This window comes from Struthio camelus, chromosome 11 (genome assembly GCF_040807025.1).
Source record: "Struthio camelus isolate bStrCam1 chromosome 11, bStrCam1.hap1, whole genome shotgun sequence".
Lineage (NCBI taxonomy): Eukaryota > Metazoa > Chordata > Aves > Struthioniformes > Struthionidae > Struthio > Struthio camelus.
In genome coordinates this window covers 24,104,928-24,130,641 of record NC_090952.1, presented here as the reverse complement: position 1 = coordinate 24,130,641, position 25,714 = coordinate 24,104,928, and the positions used below count along the sequence as shown (strand labels likewise).

The 25,714-nt window shown below is 46.0% G+C and overlaps 1 protein-coding gene across 25 annotated transcripts in view; it reads right to left on the bottom strand.

Annotated features, from left to right (window-relative positions):
* The window catches only part of MBNL3 (muscleblind like splicing regulator 3), a 106,739-nt gene that overhangs the window by 79,351 nt on the left and 1,674 nt on the right, over nt 1–25,714 (bottom strand). For 2 of the 25 annotated variants that reach the window (XM_068957666.1, XM_068957676.1), the window contains exon 1: nt 24,503–24,638. The exons of 18 other annotated variants lie outside the window; for them this stretch is intronic. The gene's annotated coding sequence lies outside the window, so the exon portion shown is untranslated. Of the gene's footprint in view, nt 1–24,215; nt 24,235–24,502; nt 24,640–25,389; nt 25,486–25,714 lie in introns of those variants that run through there. 5 more of the 25 variants (XM_068957672.1, XM_068957678.1, XM_068957659.1 and 2 more) reach the window with 5 other exon arrangements.

The following is a 25,714-nucleotide window of genomic DNA, read 5'->3' as shown; positions in this document are numbered from 1 at the left end:
AAAACCCACAAGACACCCAGATGCGCACATGCACGCACGCACATTTCTGCCGCATTAATCCAGCGGGCTGCAACAAGATGAAAGGCATGTCCAACTACTTCAATCTTGCCTGCACAGCCATAAACACCCTCCCAGCATGGAAGGGAAGCTGTGCTGTAGCACATGGGGGGTGCAACGAGCCAAGAGGCACTGGGAAGGTTTAAGTGCCAGTTTGGGAACTGCACTTTTGGCAGCAAGCACCACACACTCAGCCAGTCTGCAGGGGGTACTCCCGGGGGCCAGAGGGGGGGTCGCGGCCACATGGAGAGTAGCTGACACAGCCACGTCCTGCAAAATGCAAAGGGACGTCAATGAAGTCACCCTCAAGGTGTGTCATGAGCCGTTCACGTTATGTCAGCCTCTGCTGCCTTTCACTCACCCCAAAAGCTATTATTCATTCCTCTTCATCTCATTGCCAGCTAGATGAATCAACTTTTCAGCCTTTCGTCCTTTGTTCGCTCTAGGATACCAAAGTCATGGACATCCTAACATCCTCAGACCAATTCTCTTCTTGGGTTCCTCCGCTTCTAGAGTTATGGCTTCCAAATTCTTCCATGGAAGCCACAGCAGCCCGAATTACTTCCTACTTCCCCCACTTATGCCCTTGGCATGCTTTTCTGCCAGAGAGCACCCAAATTAGTGTGAGACTACTGAACCAAAACCAGGAGTCTGAGAAGATGCATCCCAGCTAGACAGGGTACTTATACAGATGAACAGCACTTTCCTACTTGCCTTGTTTTTCCCTTCACTGCACTGCACCCCACAGACACTCTTCTGATCAGCAACAAGAAGAGACACCAACACCTACCCCTGGGTCTCTATCAGACTAACAAACAGATTGGGACATGCTCCCCCAGACCCCGAACGTACACTCCGAATCACCAACCAGTGCATTTATTTTTCCCCCCCGAGGGAAGGAGCTTGGAGGATGGCAGAGGGGAAGAGGGGATATACGGCAAGTTGAGTCTTTGTTTTAATTGGCTGCTGTTAAGAACATCAGAAGGATGTTTGAAGGAGAATGATTATGGGCAGAGTGCAGAGGAGGTAATCAAAGGTGTCCGATGAACAGAATTTATGATGTGGCTTAGCAATCCATCACCTGGCTATCATTCCTACGTACATGCGCATACATAATCCTCAAAATATATTTAGCTTGGGGGTCTGAAGAAAATGCCACTGTTCTGGTGACCCCAGCTAACAGCACTCTGCTTCTTATAACATTACAGGAGCAATTTATTTCAAGTGAGGGAGGAAGGGTGGGAGGGAAATCAGTTAAGATATAAAGGATAAATTGTTTAAATTCTTCTAAGTGTCAAGACAACTTTGTTTACCAAAATGCATACTAGGGAACATATGCATACAGCACAAACTCAGCAGTGGAAATTTGGCTCCCTACAGTTCCCTGTGATATAGATGCATTTTTTTCCAGAGGAAGTGCAATGATCTTGTTTTTGTTTTCACTGCTAATAGAGGATTTCAATGAAATTTTGTATTGGGAAAGTCTAATGAGGTCAGAATAACAGAACGGAGTAACCAGGAAGGAATGTCCTTGCAATTTATTTTTAGAACAAGGATAAAGGTGGGGCCTTGTGAGACGCAAGGGATGGGCCTGTTTTGGCACGGGGGCTCATGCCAGAACGCATGGTCCTGTAAGGTTGGGGTGTGGGGGGGTGAGTTTGTTTATTTTTGCAGCAGTGAACCCCTTACTGAAATCAGCAGCCAGGGAGTGGAAAGGACCAACTCTGAGCACAGTTGAGCGATGTCAAGGAAGCACAGACAGCTAAGCTAGTGGCAGCCACAGGGCTCAATCACAGTCGGGTGGGCTCTTAGCCGCAAGAGCTCAGTCCAAGCACGGTGCCACGACTGTCTGAGGGACATAGGGAGAGCGGACAGACAAACAGCAATGCCAACTTTGCACTCTGCGTGAATTGCGGCTTCGCTCTTCTCGAGCGACTTACACCCTCTATTTTTAGAGGCTAATGTATATTCTAAAGTCCCAGGAGACCTCTCTGGGATGGTTAAACACTAACAAACAAAATGTACAAATGGATGAGAAGATAAGGAGAGGTTAAATGACAAAGCTGGGAAGAAAAGCCCAGTGCCTAGAAACCCACACTTTACCTCCCTCAGCAGAAAACCCTCTCACCTCCTGAACCAATTCTCCTTTCTTTGCGGGAAAGGGGAGTACCTTCACTAGCTCCAGTGAACTGGAGAGATCCTGACTTCTGCACATTATAGGGAATCCAGGTGACAACAACCTAAGCGTTGGAGAGAATCGCGAGCAAGGAAAACACAGTGGAGCAGTGCAGAGGGGCACGTGGCGCTGACACGCTGCAAACGGAGCAGCCGGTGGTACGACAGGGAACAGGATTTACTCTATTGTTAAGTAGTAAGGCTGGATATCAAAACACAGCAAGACACAGCCTCAGGGAGAGAGGAGGCAGGCCAGAATAAGATTGTGAAAATGAAAAGGAAAGACCAAAACTAAATAAAAGAATCAAGGAGGAGCAGGAAGTGGCTTAACTGGGAATAACAGGTAAGGAGGAAAAAGGGTGCATTCAAGAGCAAGCAGGCCATGGTCTGTTTCCTGGCACCAGCTAATCTGATTGGCACGGAGATACAAGAAACAGAGGCTTAAACAGCTCATGGGAGCAGCTCTTCAGCTGGGTAGAGCCATCATCACTCAGCAATTAACTCCAGCACAGGCTCTGCCCCATGGGGTAGGAGCTATTCAGCCAGGCTCTGGCCCTACACTGAGAGCACGGGCCTGACCCTGCAGAGCACAACCAATGCAGAACAAAGGAGAACAAGATTAAGTTTCTTTGTAAGGGTTAATAGACAACAGAACAAGCTGTTCCATGCATTCAGGTCAAGAAAAATAGGACTGGGGCCTGACACAGGCGTGTCTTTAACTAGCTAGTGCACGCGCTGCTGCTGCCCTGCTGCTCTCACCAGAGACCGTGTGGAGATACGGCCAACTCTGCCCACTAGGAATGGGACTGCAGGGAACTTCCCTTAAAATCAGCAAGGAGATTACATGGTGGAAATATAAGTTTAGGGAGCATCAAGGCATCCCAGAAAGGTACAGTGAGCAAATGCAGGCTAGCATCTCCACTCTGTCCTCAAATTCCTCTCCTCACCCCACTCCCTGTGTCCATAGCACGGGCCATCAGAGTATCTGTGAGGAAGGGGGTGAAGGGAGAAGACAAGAGGTGAGAGGACCAACCCTCCTTTCACCCAGCACCCACCCAAAGACAAGGAGGCACCAGCCACCCACAGATGCCAGAGAGGAACAAGGCAGGCATATATGATACTGCCTCCCGATAGCCTCCCGCTATTTTTAACTCAGAGGATTTCCTGAGCCTGCTTGGTTTGCCTCCTCAGTAATCCCCAACCAATTCCTCATCGAGTACTTGTCCGCTCTCCCCTGCAACTTGCATAACTTCACACACCCACAATGCCCCTTGGCAAGGGCCTCCCCAGCTCCACCGCTCCTCACCTGAAGAGGTTACCAGTCCTTTCAGAGGGATGTTAAAGGATGGTTCAAGCTCCTTTGGCCACAAACACTCTCTCATCTCCCCACCTCCCTGGCTAGTTTTATGATATGCTACAGACAGAGCATCAGTTTCTTCCCAGAGACGCATCCTTTTAGGGAGTTCTAGCATCAGTGACAAAGTTAAAATCTACGTACAGCAGTTTGCAAAACTTATTTTTCTCAGAGATGAAGGGGAGGAGGATCAGGGTGACACAGGGTAACCAGGGGATGAAATATCACATCGTTTCCAACCCTTTCTGGGAGCTCAAAGCAGCAAATCTCATTTGCAACCCCAGATTTGCAATTAAAAAAAAAATTAACAGTGACCTTGAATACAAGAGCTACAATTTAACTAACCCGTATTCAGGCTTTGTTAATAAAGAAGCTCTTCTGTGGGTTATAGCACAAAGGCACTTTTCCAAAGATCATGTTACCTCTACCCAGCTACATCACAGTGGAAATTTTAGAGACTTTTATATAAAGGCTCTGTGAGAGCGCTCCTCTGCAAAAACCTCCCTACTGGTTAGGCTCTTCGCCCTCCTCTCTTCCAGGAGCAGGGTAAGCTTGGGCCTCACAAATCCAGGAGTAAGGCAGGGCTTGCAATTAAGCAGTAATGATCACAATCACAAGGCATTTTTCAAGGGACTGATGACCAACTGGGTGGGGTTACGTTACAATCCAGTAACCTAACCAGCATTTAAACCTCAAGAACTACATAGCAGAGGCTGCCACCAGGATTATGAAACAAAATGAGAACATACTCTTAAAACATGCATCTTCCAAGGCTCCGCAGAGCCTTACAGCTACATCCTCACAGATAATCACATCATAGGTACAGGACAAGGTTAGCAAATAAATGCCTGGAGCTAATGAGCACATATATTCATCTTACCTAACACAAGTGCTTTTCCCCTTCCATGCCACAGTAATGTTACCTTGGCAGCTGCAGTGCCCATAGTAAATGCTATGTCTGCCCCATATTCTGAATTATCCCTTTGGGATTAAAGCAAAAATACATATTTGGGGAATGGGCACTGTGGTACTTCCTACAGCCTCCTAAGCAGCTTGCAGCATCAGCAAATCAAGTCGACTGGAAGAGCGAAGCCTGATGCTGCCCCACAAAGCAGTACTATGATATCATTACTCACTAGGCCAGTTAAACTGGGAGCTGCTGCTCTAGGGCTTTTTAATACTTATTTTTCCTTCGCCCTGCAGTCCATAAAGAAATACAGACTTTACAGAAACGCCCTGGAAATGCCCCATATATCCCCACTAGCAGCAGAGCTGAGACCAGCTTCACCTCCCTCCTTAATCGCTGCTCTGCTTGTTAACAGAGCATCGATTGCATGCCTTTGCTCTTTCTTATTGACTATCTGGGACATCACTGAAACATGGTGGTAGTTTGTAATGAATATTTTTAAGCCTCTTGGGAAGCCTGTTGCATGGTAGTACTTTCTGCTGCAGTGGATTTTAACATGCTGTCCTCGCTTCTCTGCAAGGCTGGCTTGCAAACAAGCAGCTCTGCTGTAGATGTACGCGCACGTAGATGGGCCGAGAGCTTAGGAGTCCTGTAGGACTGCAACAGATCTATCAGGATAAAACGGTCTGGTCTACCTCTAGGCAAACGTTCAGCACTGATTTTGCAGTTTTCCCAGGCTTCCTTTGTGACTTTAGTCACTAGTTCAGTGCATTCTCCTCTCTGCACCATTTCTGCCCAGCCCACTCTGCTTGCAAATAGGAGGGTTCTTTTTGTCTGGTTCTTTGTTCTTGCAACATCTAAATATCATTCCCTTAACACCTGATTTAATATTGCAACCCCTCTAATGCACACAATGGAGATCTTATTGGAAATCTGATTATTGTTTGAAAGTCTGAGCATTTCATCGCAGCCTCAGAATTGATCTATTGATTGCTTTTAAATCTCCCATTTTAATTTAACATTTAACACTTCATACCCGCATTAATTACATTTCCCCTGATCAATGTTAACAAATATTGTCTCTGGCCCTGTTCCGATAACCCTCTGGAAACAGGCCTTGGAGACACCGCTCTGGCAAAACTCACACAATAGATTTGCTCTCGAACATGGGCATTTAAGGCACTGATCTCTTCATACTGAGAGGAAGGCAAAGAGGAAAAATACTAGGGCTGAGTAAATACTGAGCAACAATATCTGCACGGCTCAGAGAAACACAGCCCACGTTTGCCAGCGGAAGCGACCGCCAGCCCACACGGAGACAATCACGTGCAGGGCTCCTGTCCCAGTGGCAGCACGGGGGCTGGACGGGGCCAGGACACGTGGAGCGGAGACACTCGCCAGCTTGTGACCCATCTGTCCCAGCCTGGAGTGGCTGGAGACAGACCAGCTCTGATGTGGGGAGCCTCTGCGCTCATGGGCTGATGAGTAGGTCAGGGAAAAAAAAAGCTTTACCATCTCAGGATGCCCCAGCACTTAATGAGCACCATGCTTGTGCAGGCTGCAACTCTAGGCCGCCCTGCTTGCTCATGCCAGCACACAGGGAGCACAGTACATCTTTCAGACGCCCGCTGAGCGGGTCCCAGAGCTCTGCCGTTGCAGGACGCAGCCTTGACCATTAGCTCCCCCTTCACATGGCCAGCCACTATCAAGGACTCAGAAAGCCAGCAAGAATTCAACCTGATTACAGTGAGGTACTGTGGGGCTGGAAGGTTCAAGCCCAGACCCACCTCTTGAAGGACCAAATGGCTAAATTTGTAAGTGAAAAATATTACTTTAATGGGGGAAGAGAGACCCCCTTCTCCCCACTAACATTTTCCTATCACCCCTCCTTGATATTACTTTGTCTCCCTGCAGTAGGGCAGACCTCTTGCTAGCAGACACAGAGAACACAGGCTAATTAAGGAAGACGCCCATCACACTGCCTTTATACCCGGCAACTGCCAGCTCTCAAGGAGAAGGTGCTCTGGAAAAGTTCAGCTTAGGAAACGTTCCGCTTAGGCAGGAGGACAGTTCTGGATTCTGCGCGCGCATACACACACTACAGGAAACGGAACTGAACTGCTTGAGGGGAGCCGGGTACTTCTCTTACCCTGTCCACACTGCCTTTGGGTTTCTTCTATGTTGCAACTAGAGATGAAGTAAAAAGATAGCGTTCCCAATACTGCAGAAAACAAGAATTTGTCCCTGAATAATTTCTCCACTATATTAAGCACGATTCATTCTTATGCAAAGGCTGCCCTGTACAGCTGCCAAGGTCAGCAAGACCTTGCTTTATTTGCTGCATAAGGGCTGACTGCGCAAGTTTTACCTTGTACACGTTATTTTTTCCATGCGTTCTCTCGTCTTAGATTCTCCTTCTGCTAGCACCTATGCATCTTGCTATCTGTTTAGCAGGTTATCATCTTGTCTTCTCTGGTTGTTGATAATGACTACCCAGTATCCAGTCACAATTCCAGTAAACAGCTTCTTATGGTATGGTTAATTCAAAGACACCAAGGACAATAACAACTTTCAAGGAAAACATGCTTCACAGCTTTTGCTAACAACATCAATACGTTTCTATTTTCAGGGTGTCTTGACCTGCTGTCCACTCACACAGCCATCACTGTTCTCATTCTAGTATCTACATACAGATGATTTTTTGTGCAAGGATTTCATTCAACCAAATGGCATTGCCTGCAAACATAAGCTCTGGGTTACAATACCAGTGAGCGTAGAGTTCAGTAAGTAGCCAAGTACACGTGCTTGCTAAACAGCCTGGACATAAATAGATGCCAGTATCTGAAAATAAGGCCCTACGTTTTTTGAAACGCAGACATGTTTTTCTAGACTATAGCACTTATAGCTAGGCTAAGGATTTTTTCTTCTCCACTGTGCTAAACCCTGTGACATAGCAGGGGCAACAGTCAAATGTAGAAGGAGGGAAAAAAAAAAGTGTATTTTGAGTTTGTACATCCTCCTTCACCTTTGACAACCATGATATTACAAAGGACTCAAACTTCAAGTAACTTTAATCTAAGCAGTCACTTTGCTGAAGAACAGAGTGGTGAAGTGCCCTGCCTGAGGTCAGTAGCTGGGTAGGAAGAAAACTTCACCACAACCTGACCTGCTCAGGGGACACACTGTCCTGTCCCTATCCTCTCTATGGGCTAAACCAAAAATCACTGGAGAGACGGCAAGCAAGAACGTCAAATACCTCCCTCGACTTGTTGCGAACAGTGGAGTCCGTCAATGATAGCAATTCTGCACTCTCTGCTGGCTAACTTCAAGTTACACCTCACCACACCTGAGCTACCACAGCAATATTCAGTGCTGAGTTCTCACTCGTTTGCATCAGACAGATAAGCTCCCAGCCAGAGAGGAGATCTGCTCTGGCGAAAACAAGCGGCAAGGACACAAGAGGAGGGCTCACACGTCCTTATTCCAGTCCAGAAACCAAACACTGATTTGGCTGTCTTTTGGCTGTCCCTTTGCCCCTCTGCCATTGCTTGCACCCTGTTCACAAGGTGCTGTGAATAGCACCAGTGTCACATAGCCCTGTGTATTTGCCTTGAAGACAACAAGCTCCTCAGGACAGAAACTCTTTCTCCCTTTCTTCTGCAACAGCCTCTGACCTTGGTAGGAACCTACAGCCACAAATCATCGTGCAAGCAGCAAACAAATGCTGGTGCCAGAAGTTTCCCCTCTCAGCGAACAGCAGCACTGTAACGAGGCTGGGAGGGGTGGGGGTAAGACGCACTGCTGAAAAGGGATACAATCATATGGACTTTAGGCTCTGGGCAAGCATACTCCATCACACACGCGGCTCAAAAGGTTCGCATCACTTATGAGCAAGAACTGTCTGGCTGAATGTACTGCCTTTGTTGAACTGAAAACAGCTACATGATAGAGTGGGCTAATTAACTACATTTTACTTTGGGGGAGCGAGGCTTAAATCCCGGCTCTTGTCACAGCTGAAAATGAATTTAGGGACTACAGTGAGAGCTCAGATCATTTGTTTTCACAAAATCATCAAACAATTGCCAGTCTCCTGATAGAGAGGCCCAGAACACTACGGAAGGATATTGGTGCTTATGCTATTATTTCCCCAAGTATAAAAATTAATGGATTGATGTGAGCAGTCACCACAACTATCAGTACTGTTTAGCTGGAATGAGTACCTGAATATAAAGAATATTGCCATGCAACAGTCTCAGTCAAACAGCTCTTTCCCCATCAAAGCCATAGTCAGCCACATTCTCCAGTTAGGACAAGGCGGTGCGCGCTCCACAACAGCGCTGTGCAGGTTATATATCACTACAGAGAAGGAAGCAGTGTTGGGTAGTAATTAAAAATAAATTTTCATCCCGATTCATATAGCGTTCAAATTTAGAAAGGCATAATGAAGCCCTGGTGTAACTCTAGGTACTTCATTGCAAAAATATCAGGGCTGATCTTGGTCCAGTGAAGCTGAGCATAATTTCCCTGCTTCTTCACAGCTGAAGGCTGCTCAGCAGAGCTGGTAGGGAAATGGGTATTTTCCCCACAAATTAATTCCCTATTTTTATCTCCCTAAAAGTTTCACTTAGAAACTAAAAGTCCTGCTTCAGGGAGAAATCAAGGACCCCTTTGCTTTTGGACTTTTAGTACATAAATTCTCATCTAATCAAAGAAGCCATTTTTCCATTGAAAGGATCATCGTGGAAAAATCAAAACAGTGGACTTGCCCTTGCATGCTTCCAAGCAAATACATAAGCAGGAGTGCCGGGGGAGCTCTGGTCAGACAGCGTTGGTATCTCTGGTGGGAAAATTTGAGTCTCCCTCCGGAGTCAGGCCAGAGGCCAGGCCCAGACAGCTCAGGTAGACATGGTCATTTGAGCCAGGGAGCTGAGGCAGCCAGACACGATGCTGGCTGCACTCCCTCTTGCATGGCACTGGCAGCAGACCGCAGAACTCCATCTCCACACTCAAAGCCCATCTGAACCCCCACTCTCTCCCAGCTTGCAGTCTCCTCATAAGGAAGCATTTAGAAGACATAAGCTGCATCCCTGACTGTGGTAGCACCATGCTCCTTCAAGCAACTGTTTACAGCATGTCACTTTGTCTATGCTTCAGTTCATCCATCCCAAGTGATGGTGATACTTTGTGTCAAAGCACTTCCAAGACGTACATGTTCTTGTATAACCTAAGAAGCAGCTAGCAACACAACTACAGTTCTGAAAACAATATGATGCTGTAACTGCTAACGCACAGGGGTTATTGCATCAGAATTGCCATCGTTCTCCTCTTTCCTCCACTCTCAGCAGAGTAACGGTCTCCAACATCCTTCGCAGCCAGCGCAACTAACGATGGGCAGGAAGACAGAGCAGAGGTCAAAAGGAGTACAGAAACATTTTCTGAAGCAGCCTCTGGCATGTAACACTCAGCAATACAGCACCTTTTTAATCAGACCACAAGAAAGGCCCAGACACATAACCCTTTAACAGAACAAGCTGAGGGGTGGGTGTTGTCTCGACAGCAGGGATTTACAGAAAGACAAAAGTTTGCATGGAAAGCTTCTCCTGGATAGTTGAAGGCCAAAGCTTAAATCAAGTGACTTTTTGGACAAAAAGTCACATAGTTGGTGGGATGGGATCAACCAGAAGAATTCATGAACTGGGGAAGAACGCGGTAACAGCCACAATGCTCTAGAAGTCAGCAGCAGATCCAGGGAAACAGCAGCTCCCTGTTCCCATACGGGCAGCAGGATTCCCAAGGCCAAACCAAATTCCGCAAGGGCCATGCATCTCCCCCCTCCAGTTATCTTTTAATCCTCTTTACTCTGTGGAGCTGTTCTCCACCCTTCTTCACTTTTAATCAGGCCTGACCTACAGATGTCAGCCTCATTTTGGCTAAGTCAACACAACTGCCACATTTAGGATGCTGTTATGGGGGGAATCTTACTTACTCTTTTGGCTGGATTCCAGAGTCTACTTCTTGGTCTAGACCTGACCTCGTTCTACTACAAGCTTAATGCTTTACCTTAAGGGCACAAGGCACACACAGGGACTCCAATATGGGCTTGCCTACGCTCAGTTCCCCTGTCACCCAGCAGAGCCCTGAGACTCTTTTGATCACGGTGCATAAACACTAATGCTTATTGACTAAAGGCTCCCTTACAACCACACGCTGTTTGAAAACACATACCCGTTCAAGAGCCAGAAAGCAAACGTGAATGCTCGCTTTACATTGTGCAAGGTAAATTCCTACCGGAGAGCTTGCGCAACAGGATATGAACCTTCAATCAACATCCCAGAAGTTTCCTCGGATGCAGCCCTGGCCTCAAACAGAAACCATAGCAAGGTCTGATGTATTTAATTTCATCTAAAGGTTATTCATCTTTCAGCAAAGAGACAAGACATCAATACAGTACATTAATACAAAAGATTTCAACCAGCTACCACGTTACCCTGTAACAGGACCCTACAAGGCACTGCCCAGCTACTTGCTGCAACACCACTTACCAATTAGGAGCTAGTTTATGGCTCTGGCAGTATGTCACACTTGGCATGTTCCTTCCTGTCCCCACCCTCTGCAGCCAACATAGGAGCCACAGACTGGAAGTGGGTGGACAATATCTTGTCCCATCTCCATCTCGCCCAAACACATCACATGCACAGAGTATTGTGCCTTGCCTCCTGTGGCGACAGATGGGGAACCCAGGGCTGTGCACAGTCCCAGCCGCACAACACCAAGTCATGAACTAAAGAGGCTCCCACACTTCAATGCCTTTAACATCCTTCTCCAGTGACGTCTGACCTGCGGCCATCTGTTCAAAGGGCTGTTCTTCTAGCTCAGGTCCTTGTTCTCCCAACCCTATCTCCCCTTCTGACCCCTTCTCCTCTGTCTGTCATTTCACACAAGCTTCATGTTCAGAGCTCTTTGTTAGCTATCCCCCCACCACTGATCACCTCACCCTCTGAAATCCTGACTCTCATCCGCCCAGCTCCCTGCTTTTTCACGGTGCCAAACACTTCATACCTTGGGAGTCTTTCTCTACAGAGACCTGCAAGGCCTCCCTTGCTGCATGACTTAAAAAGCTGACAGCCAAGCCACCTGCTCAGCTTGAGTCCCTGCTCTCCAAGGAGCCCCACATCCCAGCCTGGACATCCAGCCCTCAACCACCGGCTCTTTGGACCAGGAACTGTCTTTGTCTTGCACAGGAGCAGGATCTGGCTTACGTATTCCACCTCATGACTCAAAAGCTTCAACCCTGCTGACATATCAACAGCAGCAGGGAAAATATTGACCAATAAGCGAGATGTTAGCAATTAATCTATTATCAACTTGTTCTGAGAAGGCAGCTAGCCATAAACTCAACCCTCCAGGTGACAACACAGGTGTTATTTGGCTCTCAAAGATGTTTGTATGGGGTTTTCCAAAAATGTTTGTGGGGAATGTTCAAAACCCCAAATATTTCTATCTCACAACACTGAGCCAGTTCTCTCCAGTTCACAAGAGCACAGCCTTGCACAAGAAGTACAGGAGCTGTAAATAGAAACCCACCGAGGCCAGGAGTCTCTGGATCAAATTCTCTGAGCTCTAAAACAGTTCTTAAATGTGTGCCACAAAAAACCTCCATACAGACTCACCTTTCATATCACAGGAGTAGGTGGGGGAAGGATAGGAAAAGAGAATAAAAACAAGACAAAAGCCAGATCCTCAGGTAGCAGAAAATCAGAGATGTTCCCTCAGTTCACATAACCACAGATTTGAGCCAAAGGTGCTTTTAAAGTCCTTTTACAAAATAGTTTAATCTGCCTTTATGATTACATCTGCTATGATTGCAAGCTAGGCAATGTTTTTCAGATAAACTATTTATTCAGTTTCACAGTGACTAATCTGAATTTCCAGAGTGTTTCAAAAGAAAATTTGAAACATTTCTTTAAAAAAGGCAAGTAACATTATGCTTTCCCCCTACTTGTTTTTCTTTCCTTTTTTCCCTCCACCTGCCAGCTGAAACAATGTTTCAAGGCACGTATCTCTCTATCTGTCATCTAAACAAACAATATATTTTAAAACTAAGCATGCTCTTCCCCCTCTCTCATCCCCAAAATGGGATGACAATTTTTTTTTTAATTGAGCTTCCATTTATTGCTGAAGCCAAACGCTTTTATTACCAGTTGACTCAAAGTGGAATAAATTCCTTTTCTTTTGTTTTTGCTTGTTGGTCTTTAACTGATTTTTCAGTTTAGCCACCTACTTGAAAAAAACAAAACAAAACACCCCCCAAAACAACTGTTAATCTTGTATCTCTGGCTACAGTGTCACAGTGAGGAATTAACAGAACATGCAGTTCAAAGCGTGGGATTACCACTCCCTTGGCATTAGCAATGCACCCTCCGAAAAAAACAGACAGCACGAAAACCTAATTAAAGGGTCAGTGAAAGTGACTGACCTATTGTATGAACCTCATTAACATTCCTGCCTGGGTTAAAAGAACACAAACTAACAGCACAAAGCTTAAATTAAGTAAAATTAAGGGTCAATTTAAGCCGATCAAAACTAAGGCCTAGTTCCAAAAAAGCACAGACTCACTTCAGCTGCATTTCTGGCATCTAGGCGAGGTCTTCTCACAAGCTGGAAGCTCAGGTAACACACACACACACCTCTTTTCATCAAAACTCTTATTACGTGCATACTGCAGGCAAGGCAACGTCACACACAGCAGGTCTGGTTTAAGGTGAGGGGGCTCTTACAGCTACATTCCCCGATTTGTTCATCACACGTAAGCTCTAATTCTGGAAGGCTGAGGTCAGTGATGCATGTTTTCTTGCGTGGAGATGCCCTTTATTCAACCCAGCCTAAGAGCTTCACTTGCACAGGCTGTGATTAGGGGATTCGGGTCATGAGCAAGCAGATCTCATGTTTTAATTCTCTCTCTCATTTGGTTGTCTGAATCTCCAGGATGAGCAACATTACCTTCATGCAGAAATCAAAGCCAACTAGTGCACACAGGAAAGACCACCAGGTCTCTCCCTTGGAGAGGGGAGATGCACAAAGTCAGCCATGATAACCCCCACCTAAAGGCGTCAAATGCAGCTGCTCCACCTCTCTGCTGCCTCCCCATATTAGAGACTCAGTCTTCTCAACAGACACAAATCCTAAGGCCCATCTTACCTCTTTGTTGCTACAATCCAGCTAACACTACTGCATCAAGTACATCAATACCATCGCATTTGTATTCCCCTTTGGTACCTCTCCCAGAAAGATATACATCAACAAATACAGCAGACTCTGCTCCCTCTGTTGCCCTCTGAGCTCAGCAGATCTGCTCCCTGAGATCCCCCTGCTGACCCCCCTTATCCTAAAGGCAGCCACGTACTTCATGTCAAACTGCAGTCCCGGCTCTGTTCTCCAGCAGGCATCACACAGGATCAGACCCTTGCTAAGTGAGCTGGGACTACAATAACATACTCCTAACACTGCTATTTATTTGTGGCAGTGTGAACGACCTGCAGTTGCTGTTCAAAAACGTAGAAGAGCAATCAATGCTCTTGGGAGCTCATGCTCTAAAGGCAGAGATCAGGGAAAACAGTTTGTTCTTATTAATGCACTTCTATGCTTAAAAAAATGTGTGTGTGTGTATATATATATATATATATATATTCACACACATACCCACAACCTTCTCAGAAGTAGATTGTAGTTAATACAAAGATTACTGACATTAAATTCATCTAAAGTCATTCCTCTAACATTCAGAATATTAAGGTTTTTTGCTATCCTCCCAGTATCACTCCCATTTGTAGTCAGCTTCACTGACTACCACAATGATATTGCATTTGGACTGTAATTACTGTAATGGACTTCTCCCCTTGGCAGTCTGTCTCATAGCAGGCATCTTCAAAAAGCATTTAAAGTGTTAATTTAACAAGCATCCCATCTTCTCTTTTTTTTTTTTTTAAAAGGTAATTGCTGCATATCTCTGAAAACAAGTTCTGCAGTTCCAATGGCATTCTTCGCCCATTGACGGGGAATGAAGAAGCCTCACTAGCACTGTGTTACTCCATGCAGAACAAGCAAGTGTCACTTCCTCTGCAGCAGCTTAGGCTGGGGCTCTGCTGGGGAGAGGGAGCCTAGAGTATGCAGTAACCCTAAGCATCCTGCAGCATCAGCATGCTCCAGGGGGGTCAGTATAGGATCAACAGCTGTCTTCACTGGGGACCAAAACCAGATTTTGGAGTTAGATTGCTCCTAGTGAAAGCTGATTCAAACTGGAGACACAGCTGCATGCCACCCCCCTCAGAACTGATTTATTTTAAAGCCAACATCGGTGAACTGCAAATTGAAGATGGAGTACAGTAACATGAACAAAGTCAGCCAGAGATTTACTTTTAGGAGGAAAACTCCTGTCGTTTTAAAGTTCTGAATCAGAGCTGTAAAATCCTCTTCCCAAACAAAATAAATACCTAAGACGACTTAAATGAAAGCCATCAGTTAAGCAAAACACCAGCTGCATGCGTTTGCTGCTGAACATCACGAACACTTGCACTAAAAGCTTCCCACACTTGTTTCCATCTACATTTTACCAAAAGAGGCAACTCCATGGCAAACAAACTGTAAATTCATGCCTGCCAGCCCCAAAGCAGGAGCGCTTGCCTGGGCTGCTGCACAGAGCTTCAGCAGTCTCGGTGATGCTCTTTTGCCTTTCCCCACGTGCCCACCTGGCCCCCACAGTGGGAACACAAGCCAACGCATTTCAAAGCCTGCAGAGCAGGACTCTGTGGGTAATTATTTGAAATGCAGTTGGTGGTGAATTCCAGTAGTACAGGATTAGCCCAATTCAACTGTCCAGTCCTTTTGCTTCAAAATTAGAGCTACTGCTGGCAAAAGGTACCTGGCTTTAGCTCACAGCCTTATGCAATGGCTGCATTAAGCATTACTCTTATTAATCAATATGTAACTACAACAGTTACTGTTTTATTGAATAAAAATCCCCAGCAGCTTGCAAGAGGCTGGCAGCAACAGCTCAGCCTCACCTGTCCAGGCACTCCCCTACAGGCCTGGACACCCTTCGGCTCTGCTTTCACCACCACTTCCAGCAGACCTAAGCCCAGGCTGCCATCAGCAGGAGCAGTTCTGCCCTCCCATGGGCCCCAGGACTCATTCCTGCCCCTCTCTGTCAGCCAGGACAAACATCCTCGAGACTAAGTACAAAGCAGGGGAAATAGGCCAGCAGAAGCAGGGAGGAAAGAGACTGCACCTTTCAGCACCAGTACCCATTTGAAGGGCATGAAACTGCAGGCTTGGTTTCTCCTGGAATCCAGGGACCTCAAGGGCACTCAGCACCGCCCAGGAGCTCCAGGCAACAGATGGCTCTGCCTCTGCCAGGCTCCTCTTTCAAGAGGCTTCCACTAGTCCCCCAGCTGCACAAGCTCCTCATAACTTTGCTTCTCTCCTTACGTGCACTGAAAGTCATTTACATCAGAAACGCATCAGAGGAACTGGGTGTGGGCTCTACGATAAGGACATACCCTGCAGTGTTTTGCTACCAAACACGCTGTTCTTCTCATGCAGAACTCACCACGTACTGCATCCCTTAGGTGGGCTGAGCAGGGGAGGTGCTCCGAGATGTGGGGGAAGAAACTACTTCCAGTTTAAGCTAGTATGCAAAATGGTGTGATTGCCCAACTAAGGGAATCAAGAGGGCATCCAGCACAGGCTCTACAGGTAGGCTGGATTTACAAATCCTAGTATCTCTGTAGGAACAAGATGTACAGCAAATAAATAAATCTATTTCTAGACACACCAAAGACTTCATTGTACCTTCTCAATGGATCTCAGCTCCTTTCAGGATTGTATCTTTCCACCTAACACATGACACAATATTAATTCGCCCTCAAGCTCCAGCAGCTGCCCCATTCCAAACTTGACACCCAAGCATCAGCTACTGAACGTGTCATATAACAATGCTGTCACGGGAGCTGGAAAGTCCCCGACCTGGCAGGTCTCTCCCTTCAGCAAGACTGACATAACCTCACACAGCACCAGCCCTGCATGTCCTAATCATCTCCTCAGGCTCAGGAAAAAACCCTGGATCACAGCTGCTCAAGTGACTGCTCTGGAGACCCCAAAGATCATCCTGATCAGCAGCAAGAGTGGTCAGTCTCGGGTGAGAGCCACCCAGGCCAGCTTCCCTCCAGAGACTGGTCCAAGGTGGCATGCAAGAACGGAAGGGAGGAATGGGGACAACTGGTCCCCACTGCTAAACGAGATGGAGGACCACGGCATTCAAAGGCAGCAGGAAAGGTGTTTGTCTCACTGCAGCTATCCTCCCTGCATGCCAACGTGAGAAGGCATTTGCCATTCCTTCTACAGGAGAGCAGCCAATTCTGGTCAGCCTCATTTACATGACCTGTAGTGTAGCTTCCTCAAGCACCACATCAAAGGTTTTGCTGTGTTAGCCAGAACACGTCTGGGTTCTCGGGACACACCTGATATTAGCTGGTTACTACGACTGTGCGCAAGTAAGGGCACAGAGGTTGCTGCGTAAAGCATTTCACTGAGTAATTAGCCAAGCTGAATTCACACGTTGTGGACTCGGTCTGGGCAACAAACCAAAGTCAACCAAGGACCTAGAACTGCGGTGTCCAATGCTGGAACGAGGAACCAAACGCAACAAATACAAGGCAGAGGGGCCTGCACCAGAACCTGGGAAGTCTGTGCAAACGCACAGAGGCACTTCACAAGGTATCTACAGGCTCCGGGTTCTTCAGTGAGATACAATGACAGCATTTGCGGGCTTCACAGAGAGAGGATAGGCACATGCAACCTTGTTAACAGCCCTGTGCTACTGTTTCTTTCTTGTAGCTCAGAAATAGCTTTACTGAAATGTATCTGAAAACATAACACAAGCCCCCTGGGATAGGACTTCCCACTGTCTGGTGAGACTCCAGCACTGCTTGTTCCTTCCCCCCCCCCCCCCCCTCACCTCCTCCAAAGCATTCAGACTGTATCTAAGAGGATCCCACTGATAGCTGCTACGTCTGCAAAAACATCGGACCATCCTGACTGGCTGTCTGTAGATGGATGGGAGATCCCACAACTGTGTTGCACACTCAGTTAAGAGCAATAAGTAACACCAATGGAGTTTTGACTAATTTTTCAAAAAGAAACCTGATGTCCTTGTGCTGGCCAGCCCAGCTGAGGTGAGGCTCAATCCTCTCTTTTCCCCAATTTTTGTATTTCACGGCTTGCGGTAATATTTTGTGTTCTGAGGACTAATCCTGAACCAATCACTCTGGAGAACAATTCCCAAGCAACAGCTAGTGAGCCAGCCTCCAGCCGCAACACGAAGCGTGCGATGCCTTCTTTTACAGGGGCAGCTTTTCCTTTACGGGGGCAGGTTTCCCCACCAGTTAATCACAGCCCCTTTGCCGCTTGGCATTCCAATCTTTATTACCACTTTAATGACCAATCCGTCAACCCACTGCAAACCACACACGTACCTTTAGGCGTCACGGTCCGGTGCAGCACAATCCCCTACAGTTTGAGAACCTTCCACCTAAAGATCACCAAACACTTCACAAATATTAATGAATTAAGTCCCAACATGCCAGTGAACTCGAGCAGCATTATCCCCTCGTGACCGATGAGCACAGAAGCAAGCTGACTCGTCCCCATCCCTCCAGGAGCCTGTAGAAAAGCCAGAGACAGCAGCCAGACTGCCTGACTCCCTCCCCACGCTCACCTACAGACCAGTCTTCCTGTGAATTATTTCAAAGGTTCTTTCGAAAAAAGAAAGAAAGAAAAAAAAGCTTTCTGTTTTCCTTGAAAAGCAGGTCTATGTAATAAGAAAGGTACTAATAAAGATTTCACCATCCAAATTAAAAGTCAAAGGCAGCAATAAAGAGTCTCTGAAATATAAGAAACATCTTGTGCCTGGTGTGAAATTTATTGCTGCCTTGCAGAATGAAGCCAAACATCTTAATATGGAAAAACACCGCTACTTTTGACCTAAACAGATTGGGAACAGGAAGTAAAAACAAATCACCCAGCTGTGGCCTCCCCAAGTTATGAGCAGCAGCAGAGAAACCAGCATTTCCTGTCAATGCCTGTCACAATCCATGACTGCCTGGTTTTACACACTGTTTTCCTAGGGCCCAATCCTACTCCCACCTAGACCATTAAGGGTTTGTTGTTAACGCTCTCAGGAGCAAAATCAGGTCTTTACCAAACAGAAGTCAGTTGGGGAGAAACAAGGAAAGAGATTGCAGGAATAACTCCAGACACCACACCTAGAAAGGTGCAAATCTCGCAGGGCCAGCATCTGGGTCTTCAGACACTATGGGAATTCCCCTGGTCTCAATGGAGCGCTCTCGATTTTCAGCAGCCAGATACCTAACTCAGTATAGGTGTATTTCAGGAGTTCATTTCGGTTTTACTCATCGCCAGCAAACCCTGAGAAATTAAGTCAAGCTTCAATTGGCTTAAAGCATAATTGCATTTCTTTTAAATAATGGCTCTGTGTTACTTTGTTTTTTTGAGCTTGTATATTACATCCTAATTATTTTTTCAAGCTTTCCTATGCAGCTACAGGAATAACCCAGAGAGACACTACAGACAAGCTAATTTTCATATCATCACTTAAGTCAAGGAGCTGGAGCGTAAAAAAAAAAAAAAAAAAAGGGGGGGGGGGCCTGAAAGACCAAGGAACCTGCAAAAAAACCCATGCAAAACTGACAGTCCAATACCTTTTATTTAAAAAAAAAAAAAAAACCACACACCTCAATGCCCAGGGGATTGGCTTTAAGACTTCAGCAGAACAAACACTGAATATCATGCCTGTAATGCAACAAAAGCTGCCATTTGCACAAGCAGACAAACAGTATACATTAAAAAGTCATATTTTGAACTTTAATTAAAATTTTGCTTTCAGAAAAGCTTGAAATTATTGTTTTTATTAGCTCAAGCACATTTGCCTAAAAGATTTTAAAAGATCACATGCCACGTATAAAATAAAGTAGAATAAAAATTTTGATTTGTGTGGATTAAAAACAAACAAACAAAAAAGCACAACAACAACAGGCAAAATTACGGTAATTAGTACGACATTGGCTTCACAGAACACTTATGCCGAAAGCAGAATTTCACCCTACCACACTTCTGGGTAATATATAAACTTGTATAGAATTGAGGGATTAAAAAAAAAAAAAAGCCCATAAATGTGCACAAACACATATTTTGCCCATTACAATCTGTGACTTTTACAAGGGCACGTGTTTTGTGCCATTGTTTTGCAGTAAAGTACCCTGAGCGCGCACATGAGTACACTCTCCCACACACAGCAATTTCCAGTCCTACCTCATATTCTTTTAAATCTGTCACCTTCACATTCCTAAATGCTGCTTTGGCAGAGAGGTTGCACTGTGAGAAAGAAAACTCTCTTTGCACTCACGTTATCTCACTGCACGAAATTCTCGCTGTGCCTGAGAAGCCTCCCAACAAATCCAAGTTTATTATGCCAAGGAAAGAACAATAAATGGGAGTCCAAAAAAGCAATCAGAAGTGCCGCCAAAATCTGAGCTCTTTCTCAAAAAAAAGCCCTCCCTTAGGAAGCCTGCCAATCAAACCTGATCACGAGGCTGTTTTCAGAGAGTGAATAGAGTTCTTATTGACACAGCTTATGTCTGCAGCATGCAGCTCTCTGCAAGGCTTTCAAGAACAGATCGGATTACACAGGCACATTCTCTCTGATTTTATGCATTCAGAAGCCCTCAGACATAAAATACCAAGCTCTAAAGGCCACCGGTTTTCAGCTCACTATCAGTGTATGTGCTTTTACAAAAAGCACATGAACATCTGATCTCAGCACCTTGACTTCAGCTCAGGAGGACCTTACCCTTTTTGAGCAGGGCCCGGTAACTGAACAGGCCAAGCCACAGATTTGCTCCATGCAAGTTACACAAGAAGATTCATTCCCGTGGTAGTTCTTTAGCATCGGGATGAGAGGAAGGGGGGGAAGAAAAAAAAAAGTGTGTGTGTATGTACTCACACACACACCCTCCCTATTTATATCTGCTGGCACCATTTAAAACAGGGGAAGGTAACAGTGTCTGGGGTAGACAGTCCTTCCTGGAAGCTGGCATGGAAAAACAGGAGGACACACACCTTTTACAAGAACATGCACTACCAGGGCTTAACAGGCATGAAGTGCACAACCGCATAAGTGTCACAAGCGCAAATTCAGGCAAACAAGCTATGTGTGAACCTAGAGAAAGCAAACCAAAAGGATTGGTTTATACCGTTTCTATAGTTAGCAGGAACAATGAGGAATTCCGTTCCAGGAGTAGACACATGTAGAGGCGAAGTCTGGGGTACCCACAACACTGTATTAAAGATGAACACAGAATTGCAAATTGCTTTGGTATTCTAAATGCTCCAGCTTAAAGACCATGTTTTAACATGAGATGCAAGTTTGTGCTTAAATCATGTACCAAATTAGGACCCGAGCACTGCCTTAGAGAAAGATGTGTGTGCTGCCCAGAGGTCTGAAATATACTGACTAAAAAATAAGTTCAAAAAACAATCTAACAAGCCATCCAGTACATTATACATGAGTAACAGGTTCCCTATCAACTAGAAGGGAATAATTCCTGCATCAGCTCGTCCATACAAAATTGCAACTGCTCTCTGAAATATTACGTATGGCAAACACAGCAAATAAAGTAAGTCTGAGATTCAGGGATTTTAAGGGCAAATACACACTACTCGGAAATAAAAACATCCTCTCCCTTCCCCTTCCAGGCTGCTATCGTTCCCCAACCAACTGTTTCTATCATGTTTCAAAAGCTTTTCTAGCATTTTTTTCCTGCTGGGCACTGTGAGGCTGGACCTGAGCAACCCAAACGTGGGATGCCATGTCTGTCTGAAGCAGCAGTTCTTCGGTTGGACATCCAGCCTTTGTCTTCAGAGTACAATAAGAGCCACAGCTCCTAGGTATGCCTTTGGAAACCAAGGCCTAGGCAAATGCAGCTTTTCAGCATACAGCCTCCCTCTCATTGAAGAGCATCACATTTCTAGTACTCATTTTAGTTTCCACACATGACTTCTAGTACATTCATGGTCAGAAAAGCCTACTTGTGTAAAGATTGCGTATTCTTTCCCAACATATCTGAGTCACACAGTGGTTTGCTCCACTGCCAAAGGCAAGCTCTCACCACTGGTATGGCAGGGAGTCCTGCTGCAGGCCTCAGTAACTAAACTCTGACTGCAGATTCATAATCATCACCTGTGCCTGCATTAGCCACAAAGAAAACCCTGATTTGCTTTCAGGTTCCTGACTAAGCTGCAGGCACTGGTGACTAGGAAAGTCATGGATCTTTCTCCACGCACAAGTCAAACCATTTGCAAGACACTAGCGATGCAGTTTTACAGTTTAAATCATCATAAGCCAGTGCTGCTAACAAGAGCAGCAGTCCAGCCTCACCCTGTTCTGTCTGTATAACGCAGGTCCTTGTACCAACACAACTCTGCGTGGCCACGTGGAGAAGTGAACCAGGGAAACAGTACCAGTTAAAACAAGCATTCTTCTCTTGGCCTTTTTTTGCAAGGTTGCTTTTAATCCAGGAGGACGATGAAGAGACTGGAGCAAAGGCCTGGGAGCAGGATCACTTCTTTCACTGCACCATCCACTTCAAAACAGATTTGGAAGCTATACTGCAAGAGGTAAGAAAGCTAAAACTTCACAAGTTGTAATCACAAGTTTGCGCCCTACTCTGATGCTCCCTTCAACACACCAGACAACCCCTCAAAATCTCACTTCTGGGGACAGCCCAAGTGCAAAACACTAAGAGCAATCCATCTTGCTAAGCTGGGACAAGCGCAGGAGAAAAATGCTAGGTGCATAAAATCTAACACCACCAGCTAGGCTTCATGCAAGCCATTCCCCAACAGATAACCAGGAGGCCAAGCAGGCTACTACTACTCCCAAAGTGGAGCTGGGCATGAAAACCACTAGAAGAGTCATCTACAACTGCATCCCTTCCTGCGGCATCAAGACCCCAGCTAGACAACTGCCCGGCACCCCTACTCTTCGGTAACCTTATTGTGGCATAAGGTCCAGCACAGGGCAGGGAGAAATGGCAGCAAGGGAAGAGGCCAGTCAGCAGATCTAGTCCCTCACCTTCCCTGGAGACACCTCACTCCCCCTTGGTGGGGGGAAGGAAGTAGCTCTCTGACTTCTGACTTGGCCAGATACTGCAGGAGGTGGACAGAGGTGCAAGGGGATTACAGCACCCAGGGGTTAACAGCCTTCCTAACCTTCTGGTTTGCTTTGGACCCCCATCAGCATGTCTCACTTGGAAGATACTAGCAGACTAACAGATATACAGCTGTATTTTACCCATGTATGCGTTCAGTCTGGATACTGCTGCTTCTGGGAAGAGCGACAGCATCTGAGAACAGACTGCACCTTTTTGCCATAAAAGCATCCCACAATACCTAGAAGCTTCTCTATAGTCCATTGTCTTTCAAACAGAAACACTCAAATGCTGAAATAGCTCTCAAACTTTTCTGGGCCATCACTACTCTAAAATGAGTTCATTTAAATATGCACTAGGTCTATATATACACGCACACACATCAAGGGAAATTAGCATTTGTAAGAAGGGCTAGTGCCCACACATAACAACATTGCACAGCTTTAAGGTTGGCATATGCTTAATTGTATTGACAAGGCTCTGGCAGCGGAGTAGTATAATACTAGAGCAAATCAGACCTGCTCAATAACACCACGAGGATCTCACCCCACTGACAGGCAGCGCTGGAAAAACCAAGGCATGTGGGCTTTAGACCAGCTTGATAACACAATTCTTCTCAGGATATAGACTGGTGGGGGCAGGGAAGTTAAGATCAAATTACAAAGTGTTTTAAATCCTTCAGTCTGGCGAATGACTCAAAAGCTGAACCCGTAAGTAAGGCCTGTGCCACAGCCCATCCTTCTGGGGTTTTTCCCAGGGCTGAGATGCAGAATTAGGGCCTTCATTTGTAAATAAAGCTCCAGGGAGCAGAACTGTGCCATGTAAGGCATTGCTCCAACTAGGAGAGCAGCATCATTGCAGCCTCTACATACTACATTAAAAGCAAAATAACCCACAAGGAGGGCCCATGGGGGGGGAAAACATCTCTGCAACCCCATGGAAGCTGCTGCATGGAAACTTTAACCGCATTACTTCTGCTACTGCATAATCCCAGGAGAACTAGCTTAATTCAGACTTCCAACCCAGACACTCGATAGTTTCAACATGGTATAGACTATTACCTCGCTCTAATTATAGGATCACATTACATGTCCAACAACTACTATAATTTAGTCTCGCCCGATACACCCCACTCAAGATTTCTCATCTCACTTCTTACTTCAGTACTTTTTGGCATCCTTTGGATAAAGGGAATAACACCCAGCAGCACTTCAGTATCTGACACACACATACACACCCCAGGGCGGGTGGAAAAAAAAGAAAAAAGTCACTATTTCCTTGCAGGAACGAGGACAATGACCTTCACGAATGCAGAATAAACAACAAACTCATTTTAGGCGAATAACACAGTCATGACACTATACTGTTCACACACTCATCTGTATAAACACATCACAAGATTACTGCTAATAACCATCGCTTCACGATACCACAAACTCACACGCTGCTCCCCAAAACAGGTGCTGATCTTGCACGGAGCCTACCCGCATGCAAAAGGAGTTTTTGCGGAAGGAAAAGCTGCAGGAGCAATCCCTCAGAGTACACCAGTTTCGCTACCTCAAAGGCAGGGCTGCTCCTTACAGCAGCATGCATTTTGCTTTTGAGCTCAAAACTGCATCTACAGCAACTGCTCGCCGCAAAAGGAAAAGGCTCTCCCCCTCAAAGTACAGCTGCACGCGAGAGCCTCAACCAAACGCTAACAGGTCCCTTACTTTCTTCTTGCCTCACCTTAAAAGCACTTCATGATCTATAGGGGAATATTTTGCTCCCTGAGCAGACGAGCTGTCCGGCCATCGCTCCACAATGATTCAGCAAGGGGGTGGCTCCCCGGCGAAGGCACACCTACCGAGAACTGTCATACCAGCAGGGCTGGGTGAAAATGGGAGAAGTTGCTCTATCTGTCATGGCTGCACTTTCCGAAATGCGTAGCCCTGGCCTGGTAGGGTCGGGAAGGGGGTGGGGGTGTCTATCTGCAGACACATGGAAATAATTCATGGAAATATCTAGAGCTTTTAACTATGGCACAAGTAAATGATGAAGGAAAAAAAAAAAAAAGCCAGACACTTGCAGAGCCAGCATCAACTTCGCCAGGCTGTGTTCTTTGTTTCTAGGCAGACTCCAGTGCAGTGGCAAGAACGAACAAATGCGCATGTCTTAATGAGAACCCAAAAAAAAAATTCCCCCCTCCTCTCAAGCCCCCTCTCTCATTACTGTATTAATAGGGGAGTCCATCAAGTAGTTTGGGCTGCTTTTGCAGAAATAAAAGTCTGTTCCAATTCTGTTCTAAACATAAATTTTGCTAAGCTACGAGATTTTAATGGGGAAGACAGCGTCTGGAATACTTTCAACAATCGAGATGACTGGAAAGAATTAGTTGTTGTTTTTTTTTAATTAAAGAACAGTACTAAATACCAGCAATGCATTATAATAAGATAACAAATAAACTTCTACAGATGCTTTTTAAAATCAGCTTTAGCGGCTGGCTACACATAAGTTAGAGGAAAGAAACAGACAGACTGCAATCCATAATAAGCAACCATTCAAACGGACAAAGAAGCAATGCGCTAGAAAAAAAGGAAAAAGAAAAAAAAACAAATAAACAAACATACAGAGACCTACTGTACCAGCAACACTGTTCTCCCAGATAAAACTTTACCGATGGCTTAACCCCTCAGGTACAGGACGAGGTGAAGGCAGCCTGCCAGCAAACTAGCATAAACTTTCGCCGCACCCCCCCAAAAAAACCGAGAGAGCGCCGTAACTAAACATGGCATCTCCCACATGGCACGTTACGGGATATAAAGCCGGAGCAGCAAGAGACCCGTCCCCAGGCCCCGGGGGTCCCCACGCTGGAGGGAGCCGATGGGGAGGGGGGAATGACCCTGTGGGGGCGACTGGGCTGGCCCCCTCGGGTGGTGACGGTCCCCACGCGAGGGGGGG